The sequence below is a fragment of the Pongo abelii genome, chromosome 3 (assembly GCF_028885655.2).
Source record: "Pongo abelii isolate AG06213 chromosome 3, NHGRI_mPonAbe1-v2.0_pri, whole genome shotgun sequence".
In the NCBI taxonomy this organism is placed as follows: domain Eukaryota; kingdom Metazoa; phylum Chordata; class Mammalia; order Primates; family Hominidae; genus Pongo; species Pongo abelii.
Genome location: NC_071988.2, coordinates 200,900,051 through 200,916,231, shown reverse-complemented (window position 1 = coordinate 200,916,231; position 16,181 = coordinate 200,900,051).

The following is a 16,181-nucleotide window of genomic DNA, read 5'->3' as shown; positions in this document are numbered from 1 at the left end:
GCTAACTGGATATGTAAACCCATTTATATTGATTTTAATGACTGATATGCTTTCAAAAATTTTTACTATCTTAATACTCAATAATTATTTCCATTTGTCATATTGATTATTTTCTTTTTTATCGTTAATTATTGTATTCATTGATCTATTTAAACAGTTTCCATCTGTCCTAACTTGAAGTTATAATTTCTATTAATATTCTTTTGAAGTTAACCTGAGCAATTTAAGCTTATGTATACTTTAACAGTATAAAAATTTGACTGATACAGTCTTTTACATAAAAACTAAAAACTAAGAAAAATTAAGCAAAGGTAATTTAGAAAACAGCTCCTTCCAACCAAACGTCATTGATGTATATAGATGCAGAATCATATTGACTTTATTCCTCGTTTTATGTCTTCAACTTTTGTTTAGTTTTGCAGTTAAATTTTACCATTTCTTTGGGAATCATTTATTTTTGCATCTCAAGCTTTCCTGTGATAATTTTTCTTCCTCTTCATTTCTCTGTTTATCTGAAAATGTATTTTGTCCTAATTCTTGAAAGATATTTTAGACTATAGAATTTTGGATTTGGAGTTATTTCATTTCCTATGATACCATTCCACTTTTCAGTTACATTTTTGAAAATATGCTACCTTCAGCTTCTGGAATTGCTATGGAGAATGTACCTTCCAATTTAATTGTCATTTCTTTCTTTTTTATATTCACTGGTTGCTTTAATATATTTTCTTTTACAGTGGCATTCTGAATTTTTACTATAACAAATGTATTTTTACCTCATATCAACAATTGTAAGAATACAAATATCAACAATTTGTAAGAATACAAATTGTTGTATTCTTACATCTGATGTTTCATGTATTTTAAAAAATGTGAAAAACTTTCTGGCATTATATTCTTGAATATTATCTGTCCAGATTCTCAATATTCTAGCAATATGAATAGATACATGGTGACATACCTTCTCATTCTGTTCTTATGTTTCTTCCCCAACCACCACCAACCCCTCCCCACCCCCAGCTATGCATCTTCTCGTATATGTCTCTGGCATTTGGTGTATTTTTAATTTTTTTCAGAACTATCTTAAAGGTAACTAACCTTCTCTTCTGATTATCTTTCTTTTTGGTCTCTCCATTACTTTTTTATAAAACAATTTTCTTAATATTTTCCATTAAACTGCATATTTTTGGTAGTAGAGCTACCTTAAAAGGAAAGGTTAGAGACTATTACTGGCATATAAAACAAGAGAACTGAACTATGTAAGATTATGTGCCTCTGCTACCTGGGTCTGTTTACAGGGATTCCACAAATATGTATCACTAACATGCTCTTGTTATAACTTACTGAGTAACAGTCGTTCTTATCTATCCAAAGCTTTGGCTTTTTTTGGTGTATATTCCTATTAACTATTTGGTTATTCAAATCATTACATACTTGCTGATCTGTTTGAAAAACAACTTTTCAGAAGGTAGATTCTGATGAATACTAGTTCTTTCTGATATGAATTGTTTCGGGGCCTGATTTTGCTTTCTTTTGTTTTGTTTGAGAGCAAGATAATAATTTTGTAGCTGTGGTACAGTATTTTCCAAACTTCTTATTCAATGAAATTTTTTTTTTGTTTTATACAAAATCTTGTAGGGCTAATATTCCATGTTATGCACTTTGGGAAATCTGTTTTTAAGGAATTTACTAGTGAAACTAGAGAGATAATAAACAAACAAACAAAAAGTATATACAATCTCAAGTGCTTTAGAGTCATGCAGAAAATACAGGATAAGGGATAAGAATGACTCTTTATATATGAAAAATAACACTTGTAATATTTATATTACAACTATATTATAGCTACAATTATATAATTATACATTGTTATAAATTTTGATCACTCTACAATTTCTAAATTGGCATGTCTTACATTTCTAAATATAACTATTTTTCTGAAGTTTTTATCTCTTTCTGTTGCTTCCTACGTCAACAAGTTAAAATTTCATACTTTATAGCATCCACTTATTTGTTTATTTGTATTATCTTTTGCCAAACAGTAAAGTAAAATAAATAAAAGTGCAAACTCAGGAGTCACAGTTCATTTGTTCAATCCCTGGCTTACTAGCTATGTGACTGCAGACTGTAAATAAGTTAGTTCACCTCATCCCCCTTTTTTCCCTCTCTGCTTCCTTATCTGTGAAATGGGGATAATAATAGTACAAACCTTGTAGAGTTATTTCAAAGTAGGAAATGACAAAAAGCACATAAAACACCTGGCATAATATCTGCCATAAATTGATTCCAACTATTTATACGATTGATAGGTACCAATGCAATGTGAAAACTCTCCATTGAATTTTTTATTTTAATTATTTTATCTTCATTTCAATTTGATAAATATTTGTCTCATCTTTGGTCATCATACTTTCCATCTACATTAATTTTTTTGAAACTAATATTATATTTACTTTCCTGATAAGTTCAATATCTTTATTTTCTACAGGCTTTATTCTGAAAGTTTGTGTTTTTCTTTCTTTTCTTTTCTTTGTCTCTTCTTTTTTTTTTTTTTTTTTTTTTTTTTTTAGAGAAGGAGGTCTCACTTTGCTGCCCAAGTTGAAGTGAAGTGCCACGGCATGATCAGGGGTGCTCACTGCCACCTTGATCTCTGGGCTGAAGGAATCCTCCCGCTTCAACCTCCTGAGTAGCTGCTGGAACTACAGGTGTGAGCCACCACACCCAGCTAATTGCTTTTTTTTTTTTTTGAGACAGAGTCTGTTTCTGTCACCCAGCCTGGAGTGGTGCAGTGGTGCAATGTCAGCTCACTGCAACCTCTGCCTCCCGGGTTCAAGTGATTCTCCTGCCTCAGCCTCCTGAGTAGCTGGGATTATAGGTGCCCACCACCACACCAGGCTAATGTTTTTGAATTTTTAGTAGAGACAGGGTTTCACCATGTTGGCCAGGCTGGTTTCGAACTCCTGACCTCAAGTGGTCCACCCACCTCGGCTTCCCAAAGTGCTGGGATTATAGGCATGAGCCACCACGCCTGGCCCCCAGCTAATTTTTAAATTTTCTGTAGAGGAAGGTTCTCACCATCTTGTCCAGGATGGCCTCAAACTCCTATCTCAAGCAATCCTCCCATCTCCAGCCTCCCAAAATGCTGGGATTATAGGCGTGAGCCACTGTGCCCAGCCACTCTTCCTAATTGAGCTCTGTTTTTCCCATTTGTTAGTATTTTTACTAAGTCCTGTTTGTATTGTAATTCTATTTGTGGTATTACCTTAAGTCTGTTTTTTCATGAGTAATTTTCATTCTGATAGTTGCAGAGGGGACACGACCCAAAGGGCAAAATTTTAAACACATTTTTAAACATTAGTTTTAAAAACTAATTACTATGATTGCTTTCCAGGCATAGGAGGAGAGAATGTGAGGAGTGTGAGAAAAGGTATTTTAGTAAAAACAGTGTGAATTTGAACTCCAGGTCAACATGAGCTCAAATTCATGCTTAGTTACTTGCAGGGAAGATTTTTTTTTCCTGCCCTGTTCAGAACTACAGCAGGAAGAAGGAGATAGGCCACCATTTCCTAAAGTGAGAGTCTCTGCACCCTGCCTCGATCTGCGGAAGCTGTTGTCTTCTAGATGCCTCCATTTTACAGGATGACCTCCCTTCTAACTTAGCCTCTATGCAACAACATATCATATGCTCCTGCCTTGCCCCTCAGTGATCCAAATGGTGCGGCCACACCCAAAAGATACACATAGCTTTGTTCTTGAAGCACCACCTTGATTCTGCTTTGCAGCTTTCAGCTATCCATCAAGAACACTGTATTTCTCTTTATTTTGAACTATTTTAACTTTTCTTTCATCCAGGTTTTGCAGCCCTGTTTTTCTGTACCGTTTTTAAAAACAGCTTTATTGAAATATAATTCACACACCACAAAACTCACCAAATTAAAGTGAACAATTCAACAGTTTTAGCTTATTCATGCCTTGTATAATCATCATCTCAATCTAATTTTAGAAAGTCATCCCCCCCAAAAGAAACCCTAAATACATTAGCAGTTACTCCCCATTCCTTCTCACCAAATATAGTAAGCTGGTAATCTACTTTATCTACAGATTTGACCATCCTGGACATTTCAAATAAATGGAATCATACAATATATGGTATTTTGTGATTGTCTTCTTTCACTTAGCTTACTGTTTTTTGAGATTCATCTCTGTATCAATACTTCATTGTTTTTGCTGCTAAATAATATTCCATTGTATAGATACATCATGGTTGATTGACATTTATATTTTTTCCACTTTTTGACTATGATAAATAGTGCTATTATTAACATTTCACTTAATAGCTAAGAAATCATTTCCTAAGCCCAAAATCATAAAGAAATATCATTACTTAATTACTTAAAGTCACAAAGACTTACTCCTAAATTTGCTTCTAAGAGTAACCATATTTTTTTATTTCATACTAATTAAGAAGTAGATACTCTGAGCAATCATTGGGTAAAGACTTCTTTTTTTTATAAAATGTTTGTCTATTTGCTTAGAAGAATCTAGGGGCTAATCAATTAACATAAACAAAAATGTCACAAAATCAATTTTTCTAGAAAGAGAATTTTACATAGTACTCCAAAGTAGAAATTTAATATAGAGTAACCGGTTTCGAACAAACAAAATCAATACTAATAAACAGGCTTTCAACAGGATTATTAGTATTCATAGGTTCTATCATGCAAATGTTATTAGAATTCAGAAAATTTGAATAATTCGGCAAAGTTTAATTAAATAATCCTTCATTTGATTTTTATGGTTTGTTACACATATGGATGATGAGATTAAATTTCAATATACTCTTTATAAGTAAAGCAAGTTTATTTTCCCATGAAACAGGATACAAACGTAAGTTTCTATGTTCAAAGTTTAAATAAAAATGATGATTGGACTTGAGTAATGTTGCTTTTACCTTTATTACTACCAAACCATCTGTGTACCCTTCAAATAAAATGCAGTTAGAGATTTTACCTTCAATGGGGACAGAATCGGACTCACTCTCTTTTCCTCAATTTTAAACTGGGGAAAAATCAAACTAGACTTAAACTGTCTAATTTATTACGTTGCATTTACTCGGCATGTGATTTAGCTATTCCCTGGATTATTTCTCTTTTAATTGTCAGTTCTACTCAAGCTTTCAATGTAACAAGTCTGAGCCCCACATTTCCTGCTGCTGCACGTGGTGGACATAAAAAAATATAATGTCTTCTCATTTCTACGTGAAGATGTATTGGGAAAATTCAAAGTAGGAAATAACAGAAAATTAGAATACTATCAAATACAATTACTACAGTGAATTTTTCCAAGGTTAATATAATGTATAAATTTTATGATCAGTGATGGATAATAAGAATATATATTTTGATAAGGAATTTTAGTAGAACATATATCGTGGAATAGTGAGGATGAAATGACTATGATGTCTACGTTCACCCTTATAGCATCCAGTATTGCTCTTCTTTTTTAGTTGTCTCAGACTAATGTGGTAGATGTACAATTTTCTTTAAAAGATTGGCCAGAATAGGCCGGGCGTGGTGGCTCACGCCTGTCATTCCAGCACTTTGGGAGGCCAAGACGGGCGGATCTCGAGGTCAGGAGATCGGGACTATCCTGGCTAACACGGTGAAACCCCGTCTCTACTAAAAATACCAAACATTAGCCAGGCATGGTGGCGTGCGCCTGTAGTCCCGGCTACTCGGGAGGCTGAGGCAGGAGAATGGCGTGAACCCGGGAGGTGGAGCTTGCAGTGAGCCGAGATCCTGCCGCTGCAATCCAGCCTGGGCGACAGAGGGAGACTCTGTCTCAAAAAAAAAAAAAGAAGACTGGCCAGAATACAAAAAGTAAGTAAACACTTAACATAAGCTTTTGAAAACTCAGCCTTCTACAATACATCTGCTTCAGTGTGAGACATTCCTAATGAATGGTAATTGTCTGACTTCAGTTTGTGTGCTGTTATTTTGAACTACACACCAATTAACATTCAGCTAGTCAATTTTGTGAATATAGACTGTTATTAATTTTGGAGAGAAATAGTGATGTTAATTGATGTATGTTTTTCAGATACAATTTTTGTACCCATATGACATGACTTTTCAAAATAATCCTGACAAGGAAAAATTTTGACAGCTCTAAGGAGCTGCTTCTCTTTTGCATAACAAACAAAACAAAAACTAAACCAACCAAAAATCACTTATAGTTTATAAAAATAAATAGGAAAGGAAAAAGTTAATATAGAAAATATGTTTAATAGGGCAGAAGGGGCATGTGTGTTTAATTCTTGAGAAGATGCTATCGGGCAAATGCACATAAATTTCGCATTTCTTACAGTGCAGTGGAAATTTCCTCTGTGCTCCATATGATTAGATGACGAGACAATGTCCTGCTAAATGCCCTGTTCTACTAAATTTCATAACATCTGTCACTGCATGTAACTCAGCTGAGGCATAGAAGGCGTCTATTATCATCATTGTTGTTAACTTCCAAAACTGCGTGTTTCATTGGAACTACTTTTGGAAAATTTAAACTACTTTACTGTCAGTATTAATTTTGAATTTATAAAACCTTTTTAAAGTTATGTAAGGAAATGATTTTTATCTCTAGGGAACAAAACGAATTCAGTATTTTAAGATTTCTTCAATGAAAATTTAAATGTCGGTCAGTGACTGTATAATCAAGATATTTTAAAAAGTGACTGATAGTATGTATATTGACATGTAAATAAATATCCTTAGATTCCTAAATATGAATTCAGTAGCAACTAAGGACGAGGAAGAGAATTGGAACTGATGTACTATAAAGGTTGTAATATTTTATAAATTGTTACAAAAAATGCTGGAAATTATAAAAAGATGTCTAGGGAAATACACACTTTTCACTTTGAAAGGAACTGGCATGAGAAATATGAGACTCTCGTTCTGCAACATATAATTAGATTTTCATATTTGAATAATTTAGAAAAACATTTTCAAAAATCAGAATAGACATTTATAATTAGTGGATAGCGTTCCAATGTTTTTTTCTACATTACACATAAATGTACATTAGATTCCTTTATGCTTTTTGCTATTGTGTATTTTAAATCTTTAAAAAACTCTGCAAACTATTTTAAAAATACAAAATGAGTAAAAATAAGTACTATTATTATGATTATTATGACAACGTAAGTTACATTGTTTAGTTTTTGAAAAAACATTACCAATGTTGTCTTTAATACTAAAATTGTATATTTTTTCTATGTATTTTATTTGTCAAATCAAACTTTTGCTTTTGAGCATAAAGAATCATCAATTTAATAATTATCATTATCATTATAAGCACTTTTTCCCTTATATGAGAAATTTATAAGCACTAGACTATTAATCGATGAAACAATTAACTTAGTGGAACGTCTCCAAATGCAAAAGTAAAAACAAAATACTGCTTATTTAAAAACTCTTCTCTAAATTAATAAAGTGTTGCTAATGACACGGAGAACATAAAATCTACTCAAGAAATAACTACAATATTGAAAATTATTTCTACGATGGTAAAACTATTATAAAACCTTTCTTATGCAGTGTTTGATAATATTAGATCACTACATTTTATCAAAATGTTATTTACATATTAAGCCTACTCTATTTTCCCATAAATCCATTAAAATTAAAATGATAAATTACCAGATTATTTTCCTGATACCAAATAGAAATGTCAGTGTATTAAATTCCTTAAATAATCACAGCCTGAATCTACAGAAATTTTTTCAACTGCAATTACTACTGCAAATAATAAACATCAATTGAAAAATAGATTTTTATGGAATATACTGATAGGTGAAAATGTAGGCTCTGAGATCATGTAGTAATACACTGTTCTAATGTAGTCATCTAGATTATTTCAAATGTGATTATTGTTTTAGAATAGCAAAGATGAAATAAAAACAAATATTCTCAAACACACTTCATGAATAGCAAAAATATATTCATGAACTTTCATTTAAGAACCATAAAATACGATGAATGTTTGCATGCCAACCAAATATTTGTCTAAAATTGTTTAGATATTAATCATCACTCTGGTTGAAAATTTTTAGAATGGTAAATGACACTGAGCAGACCAAAATCTCTAGATACACAGACAGCCTAGAAACTGTAAACTAGAGAAATTCTCAAATATTTCAAGATTGACTATAAAAAGCAGCTATGCAACAAAATGGGGCCTATAAAAGTAGCAGTAAAGAAGAAAATAATTGTTCTAAACATGCTATGGATAAAAGGCCACTGATGAAAAATATTTTCAATAGGAAATATTAAAAGAGTTTGTTAGTTGAAAGCAAAATCTTAATATATAATTTGAAAGAGTTTATTTATTTTCTTCAATTTCCTAGTTCATCTGAAGTCAATTGTAGTATATGACTGGTAAGTTAGTAAGTCATTATTATTATAGATGCTTAATACTTTAAAATAATCCATCACTTGCTAGTTGATTTGCCTTGTCTAATTTATTATACATATTATATAAATTATGCTCAATATTTAAAAACATTTCTCCTATTTATCCATGTCAATTATGCCTCTTTACAGCACTGTTGTAGAAGATTTAAAATTTTAGAGAATAAAGAAATTTTAAAAGCAATTTGTAGTAAAAACATATTTTTAAAAAATTTATTGTTATAAGTTTCAAATTAAATTAATTAAAATGATATTCTGGTTTAAATTTAAAAAATATTTTTAAGCAAAATAAAACTGTAATATTCAGTGAGACTCTGACAGGGATTCAGAGAATCTAGGAATTACAATGCTTCAAACACTGGTAGTCATATTTTATATTGTTTGACAAATTATGATCTGTTCAAAATTATTAAGATTTCCTAACTTTGACACTCTTATTTTATTATAAGAAATGAATCCTATAGACGTCATCATTGTTGTGACACCATTGTTGATAAAAACAAAGATTTCTTTTTCTGGACACAAAAAGTATTATCAGTTTTATCAGGGCACAAGACCCAAGCCAATGGCATCAGAGCTTTATTATGAGAATTTGACATTGCACCATGCAGGAGCTGGCGACCACACCATGCACGGCTGTTGTCTCTGCATCCGATGGTGTATCTAGAATCATTATGTGTCATCAAGATCTGCAATTAAGAAGAAAAACTGGATGTGAAATGATGGGCAGCTCAGTATATACTGGAACCCTTGAGGATAACCTTGTCAGTGATATCATCTCATCCAACTCGAATCTACAGTCACCTGCTTGACCATTTCACCATAGGGCAATACGTGTACCTGGTTCAAGATGTATAGAGGTTACAGGAGAACATTTAGTGAGAGAAGAAGTAGCTATGGGCCTGGAGGACCCACTCCCCACCCTGACTCATACCCTATGAAGGTAAAGAAGCAGATTGTTGAAGATACGTGCAAACTGCAGCAGCACCTGACCCCTTCTCCAACCTTCAGAACTTAACTTCTGTCGAACAATCTCACATACATTTTTCCTGTGGCTAATCCAACCCCAGAACGCTGCAGGAAAAAGAATGGTGGGAAATGTAGTAAGAATTTACTTGGGGTAACACAGATCGAAACCAACATAGAGTAATCACTTTTATAATCAATAAACCGTTAAGTATAGTATGCCTTAAACATATGATAGAGTAATGTACAACTGTTTAAATTGTTTTCAAAGGTTATTTTTAATATGAAAATATTTGCCATACATTCACTAGTGAAAAAAAGATTATATAATTAAAGATGTAATTTAATGAAGAGAATTTGGTTGAGTAGAAGATGAAAATACTCTCATGGTAAAAGCATTTATTACGACATGATAGAATGGGGCAGGGTGCGGTGGCTCACACCTGTAATCCGAGCACTTTGTGAGGCTGAGGCAGGAGGATCACTTGAGGTCAGGAATTCAAGACTACCCTGGCCAACATGGTGAAACCCCATCTCTACTAAAAATACAAAAATTAGTCAGGCATGGTGGCAGATGCCTGTAATCCCAGCTACTTGGGAGGCTGAGGCAGGAGCATTGCTTGAACCTGGGAAGCAGAGGTTGCAGTGAGCCGAGATGGCGCCACTGCACTCCAGCTTGGGCAATAAGAGCAAAACTCTGTCTCAAAAAAAAAAAAAAAAAAAAAAAAGACAATAGAATGAGAAATAATTTTTACAATTTTTCTTTTAATTATTTTATATTTGCAAATAAGCATATTGAAAATGTATTAGGTAGAAGGAGTAAAAAGCAAATCAATGATATTTTATACTTTATTTTAAAATTTACTTCAAATCTCCATTTCATTGATGGAGGCCATTTTGGTATGAGGATGACCAATTTTGTATAAAGATATTTCTTTCCTAGTATAAATGTCATATGTACAATTTACTAAACTGTTTAACCTTTCCTTTGGCTGCTTTTATATATTTCATTTACTATCAGTTTCTACATTTGTCCAAACATCTATTTCTAGGAAACATGTCTGAGGTTGCAAAAACAGACCCATTCTCAACTTCGACGGTTTATTGCACTGAAACTCTTAGAACCATAGCAGCATTCATCAATGCAAGTATTTCCATTCAAAAATTCAGCTTGACTTCTCTATTTCAACTGTAGAGTTACTTTTTTTTTTTTTATTCTGAAGAAGCCTAATCTATGTCTGCTTCTCCTTTATGCATTCTTCAAATATATTTGCTAATTTCAAAATGTAACTATACCTTATAATATTTACTGTTTTGACTAACATAATGTATACAGGTTAGAATACTTTTTGAATCACTTAAATAATATTTATTATGCATTTTTAGGCCAATGTTATAACAATAAATACAAATTGAGCCAACATTTTACCTTCCATGTAATCTATGATTACTTTAGAAATGTGGTATATTTTATACTGTATATTTAAGGCTTATTATTAATTTTTTGTCTGCTTATTATTATGGTAGATAAATGAATAAATGCCAAAAGAAAGAATGAGCATTATATTCTCTCTCTGAAGATCAGTTCTTATCTAACCTTTCATTGTTTTGTGGGTATTTTAGTTATAATCTATACACTAGAACATATATGAATTGAATTTTAAATAATATGTAAGTGCACTTTATTTTGCATCCATTACCTAGGAACTTACTGTTTTTACATTTAATAAAATAACTTGAATTTTGGTAGATGCTGATTAAGCTCATTTTTTTACCTCTTCCTTGTGGTTGCCTGCATATTATTTATATGGACTGGGCATTGTTCTCAAAGCTTTGCATGTATTAAGTCACTTAAAACTAAATAATTCTTATTTCTTAAATCTAGTTCTATTATAACATGTATGTGTTAATGGTCCAGGGAAGAAAGGAATGCAGACACGTTTGTGTATAACCTAGGACTCCGGTCTTGTGCTTTACACAAGGAAGTAAAGCAATTTGCTTGGTCATACCTAATGTTTCCAGAGGATACCCATGGAACTAGTTTGCCTCAGAGAAGTCTGTTGGGGGAAAATTAGCTAAGGCATTAATCACCGGGCTCCTTTCTTACTAGTGTCTGCCATTCGTTAAAGTTCAATCAAAAACTGTTACCTCCCTGCAGTTCCTAATTGAGCAACCTAACCCCTCCAGACGTGTGCTGTGGGACACGTTTCTCCATGGCTTCGGTGGGATTGGTCCTGGGCACAGGAGCTGCTGCACATTCCACTGGAGCAGGTGCAATAGAGCCACGTTAACCTCAACTACTGCCCTGGGAGTTATGATGTTAAGAGGTGAGGCTACATCCATGGTGGTTAAGGCTCTCCAAGTAGCATGTGCTACAACCCCACAGGTAGCCAAGATCAAGCATTTGGGTGAAGGAAGTACAAAAACTGTGAGATACACCCTATGACTTATGCCTCTCTGATACACTTGTATCCTCTAATAATATCCAGATGTTCTTACCTATTTGCAGTGGGGGGAAAGACCCATGTGTAACCTTTCAAAAATAGCCACTTGCAGTCCCCCAAAAAGATTGTCTAACCAAGCTATGGCTTCTGTTTCTGTACTCAGTGAAAGAGTAATTAATATGGATCATCTCCCAGCATCACCACCTGCTATAGATTTCCCTCACCTGGGCCAACATTTTCCTCTGTCTTGCCTAGGAAATTTTCAGAAATCCTGGTAATGTCAGAGCACTTATTTGCTGGGCCATGGTTACTTCAACTTCACATTCCTCCTAGAATCCTCTAAGGTCTTTGATGGTTTTTCTACCCTTCCTCCATTGTGCAGTATCAACCCTAGCTCCTTAGTGTAAGTAAGGTCAATTAACCTAACAGTACAGGGAAACCCAGTTCACAACTGTAGATTCCTGGTATCATTAGCAAGTGTCAGCCCTGTATCTCACATTGCTCAAAAAGATCTGGTTACTCCTTTTTCTCCAGAGAACTGTTAACCTGGCATATGGACACAGGTCTTTTGGATAAGGAATGGAACAATATTAACCATATATATTGAAATGACATTTTATGACCCTTTCATAATAATTTCAGTCTCCTTTCAATCAGTGAGCTCTGTGTGTCTATGATTGTCCTAGGTATGGAAAAATGTATGAGGATCTGTGACCACCCTTAGTGGAGACTAAGCTCAATCTTCCGTTTGAAGTAATCATTTTTTTACATTATGCAGCTAGAGCAAAACTCTAGTCAGTTATCTTTCTTGCCCTTCAGAACACTACATTCAAGATCTATTTATTAGCCATTGCCATATATTTCTATAGACTAATGAACTCTGAGTATACTTTGACTTCGCTTCACATTAAGATAATTGCATCCACTATGTCAGTGCCAATCAAGTGCTGCCACCTGGCTTCTGTCATTGTACAAGCAATATTAAGGAGCCCAATCCTACATACATCGCCAACTACGAGAGAGGAGGCACCAAAACACTTTTCACAGATAATAGCATCTTTGCCTTCAGCGCAGATCATAGTGCTGCTCATTGTATTCTCCTACAGAACATATTCAAGTGGTGAATATTCAGCATTCGATTCTGGGGTTGCCATTTCTCTGAGTGTTAGGATCCCTCTTCTCAACCTGATGTATTGTGCTCATAAAAGTTTTAGAATCTCCACAACATTAAATGAAGGTTAATTCTTTGTCCCTGGTCTCAAAAAGCAGCAAAATATGACCAGTCGCTCAATTCCAGAGAGTTTCCTACTAGAACGTTGATACCATGTCCTAAGTTAGTGACAACTTATCTAGGAATTCTCTCCTATCTGTCTTATTTTCTGTCCCTGTCATCTAACACTCTCAAGAACTATTCCCCAAAATGTTTTCTTACTTTCTTCAATTATTTGGTCCTTAAACTATTTCTTTCCAAAGCAGACTTTGTACTGCCAAGCTCTGGCTGTGCAGGGAATTGAAACTGTTATTTTCCTGAAGACAGAAAAGGGTAGTAAGTGTGGATATTGAGGTGAATTAGTATTGCCCTGTGAAGTAAATGCTCTGGTTGTGATGGTCACAGAGTCTTATAGACAAGGGAAGCTGTTCTCCTTGGATGCTTCTGCAAGCCAGGAAATTTCAGAGGATTAGGGGAGTTAAATATTCCCAAACTCATCCACTCAAATTCCAGCTTACAGCCTCCCACTCTTTGTACTACAGTCTTAAATTTTGCAGAAAACATTACACTCTACCTGAATTGTTCTGCTACATCCTGGACTTGATTTCAACACGGAATTGCCTGTAGTTTGGGGATACAATAATATCTTTGAAACTCCTTTAAAAGTCTCTGACTTTTAGGACATGTCTTAAGTTGAAGATTAAGTTCCCTGAGCATATTATTTTCTGATTTTTCAAGATCTGTAATGTCATAAAAAACAATCACCCACACCAAAATTCATCTACATTTCATAACCTTTAAATCCACAAATGCAACATCCACTTGATCATCTAATAACTTGTCTTTTACCTATACCTCATAACAATTTAAAAAGTCAAAAGCTTTAATAATGGGTTATATTATAGCATGCCATAATTTTAGGCCTCATTTATAGAGGGAAAGGGATTCTTGTTACATCCGGATAGGTAAACTATCCAGTCCTAAAGCCCATTATGAGTGCTTTGCTTTCAGGGCCATTCCTGGTACTGTTTTACTTAGGGTTCCCTAAAAGAAAAGAGCAAGAGAACAATCCATACTTTATGTCTTTGAATACAATCCCAGGTCAACCAAGGAGGGGAAAAGGAGAGTGCACCAGGGAAGAAAAACAAAAAAAAAACCAAATTCAAATAAGTGTCTTACTAAAGCACCCAGCCTCTTAAAATATGGCTAGTTATTTGAACACATGCAGAGGACTTATGGAAAGAACTAGGGCACCTCATCGTTAGCTGTTAGAGAGAAGAAATGTACATATGGCACTCTGGATTCTCCCTGTTCCCCTTCATTTAACTGACAAAGTTCATTCCGTCATGCATCAACTTTCCCTCTCATCTATATTGAGTTATAATGCTGCTCTGGGCAGTAGTGGCAGAAACAAGCGGTTCTGTGATTTGATATTGTTGGACCTGAGGGCTGGAAATGCCAGGGCTCCTGCCAATGTGGGCACAAAAGAAGTTGTGCCAAAGCCCAGCTCTTACTCCATGGGGGATGCTAAAACAGCCAGCAGTGTTAAATAGAATACCATGTAATCAAACTTTCAAATGTGGGCACTTCTGAGATTAAAAAGGGTTACTGTTAATTATAATAAGTATAATAGTTATACTAAGGATGCCATAATAATCCGTGACTCTCCTGGTTAAATTGGGACACCTGATCATCCTTAGAAAATGAGGCAACCGGCTGGGCGTGGTGGCTCATGCTTGTAATCCCAGCACTTTGGGAGGCCGAGGCAGGTGGATCACAAGGCCAAGAGATTGAGACTATCCTGTCCAACATGGTGAAATCCCATCTCTACTAAAAATACAAAAAATTAGCTGGGCATGGTGGTGCACACCTGTAACCCCAGCTACTTGGGAAGCTGAGACAGGAGGATCACTTGAACTCAGGAGGTGGAGGTTGCAGTGAGCAGAGATCTTGCCTTGCACTCCAGCCTGGCAATAGAACGAGACTCCATCTCAAAAAAAAGAAAAAAAGAAAGAAAGAAAAAAGAAAAAAAGAAAGAAAGAAAGAAAAAGAAAATGAGGCAACTACCTGTGTAGCCAGGTATCTTATTAATGACATAGCTAGAACTCAGAGGCAAATGGAGTCAACTAAATCTTGTAAGTGTATAAATGGGTTTAGCACACAATGTGAAGTAGGTACTGTTAATACCCACTTTTGTAAATAGGAAAATTAATTCCAGTATTGTATTATAGATTATGGAATTTGTTGGAAGCACCATAAATCTTACCCTTCTCATCCTATTTAAAAATCAATTGGCTGATAAGAATAAAAGAATAAGCAGATGAAGAATAAGACTATAATATGGATAGAAGGTGATACTTGAGAATTTCGCTTAAGTATATAACACTTTTGTATTTTAAGTACTTTGTGTCAGAATTAGATTTCACTAAGTACAAGTCCCATAGATGCAGAGCCCTCGTCACTAACAAGATAGCATGCTTGAGAGTAGTTGAAAGTGTTTTGCTTTTCTTAGAGATGATCCCAAAGGAGAATGGTTGATCAATAAAACCGATAAATCTTGCCAGCTTCTTCATCCCAAAGCCACCAATCAGATAAATCACTCTGTGTTGCCCAGGGAGAGAAGTGTGTGAGCAGACTGATAGTATCCAAGACTGTATTCCAAGGAAGCTCTCTATACACGGAAGATAATATCAGGAATGAGATCCTCCAGAAAGATGTGTTCACACATGTTTAATAAAATTTCCTTATTACAAAAATTGCTATGAGATTTGATAAATAAGTACTTTCTACATATTACAGAAGTAACAACGTTTTTATCAGTGGAATTGTTGGACAGAAGTGGATGCATATTTTTCATGAGAATACATAATGCTAAGTGTATTATAAAAAGGTTGTGCCAATTCATACTCTTCACAAAAGGGAGACACTTAAAATATTTTACAATTGCTAGGATATAGGCACTGCCCAATCAGAACAGATGCTGTTATCAATTGGAAAATATGGTCAAACTGGTACTTTCTATCCAAATATCAGCCTTGTACCAACAGTACACAAAAATGACAATTTCCTCCACTCAACCGTCAATGCGGGATA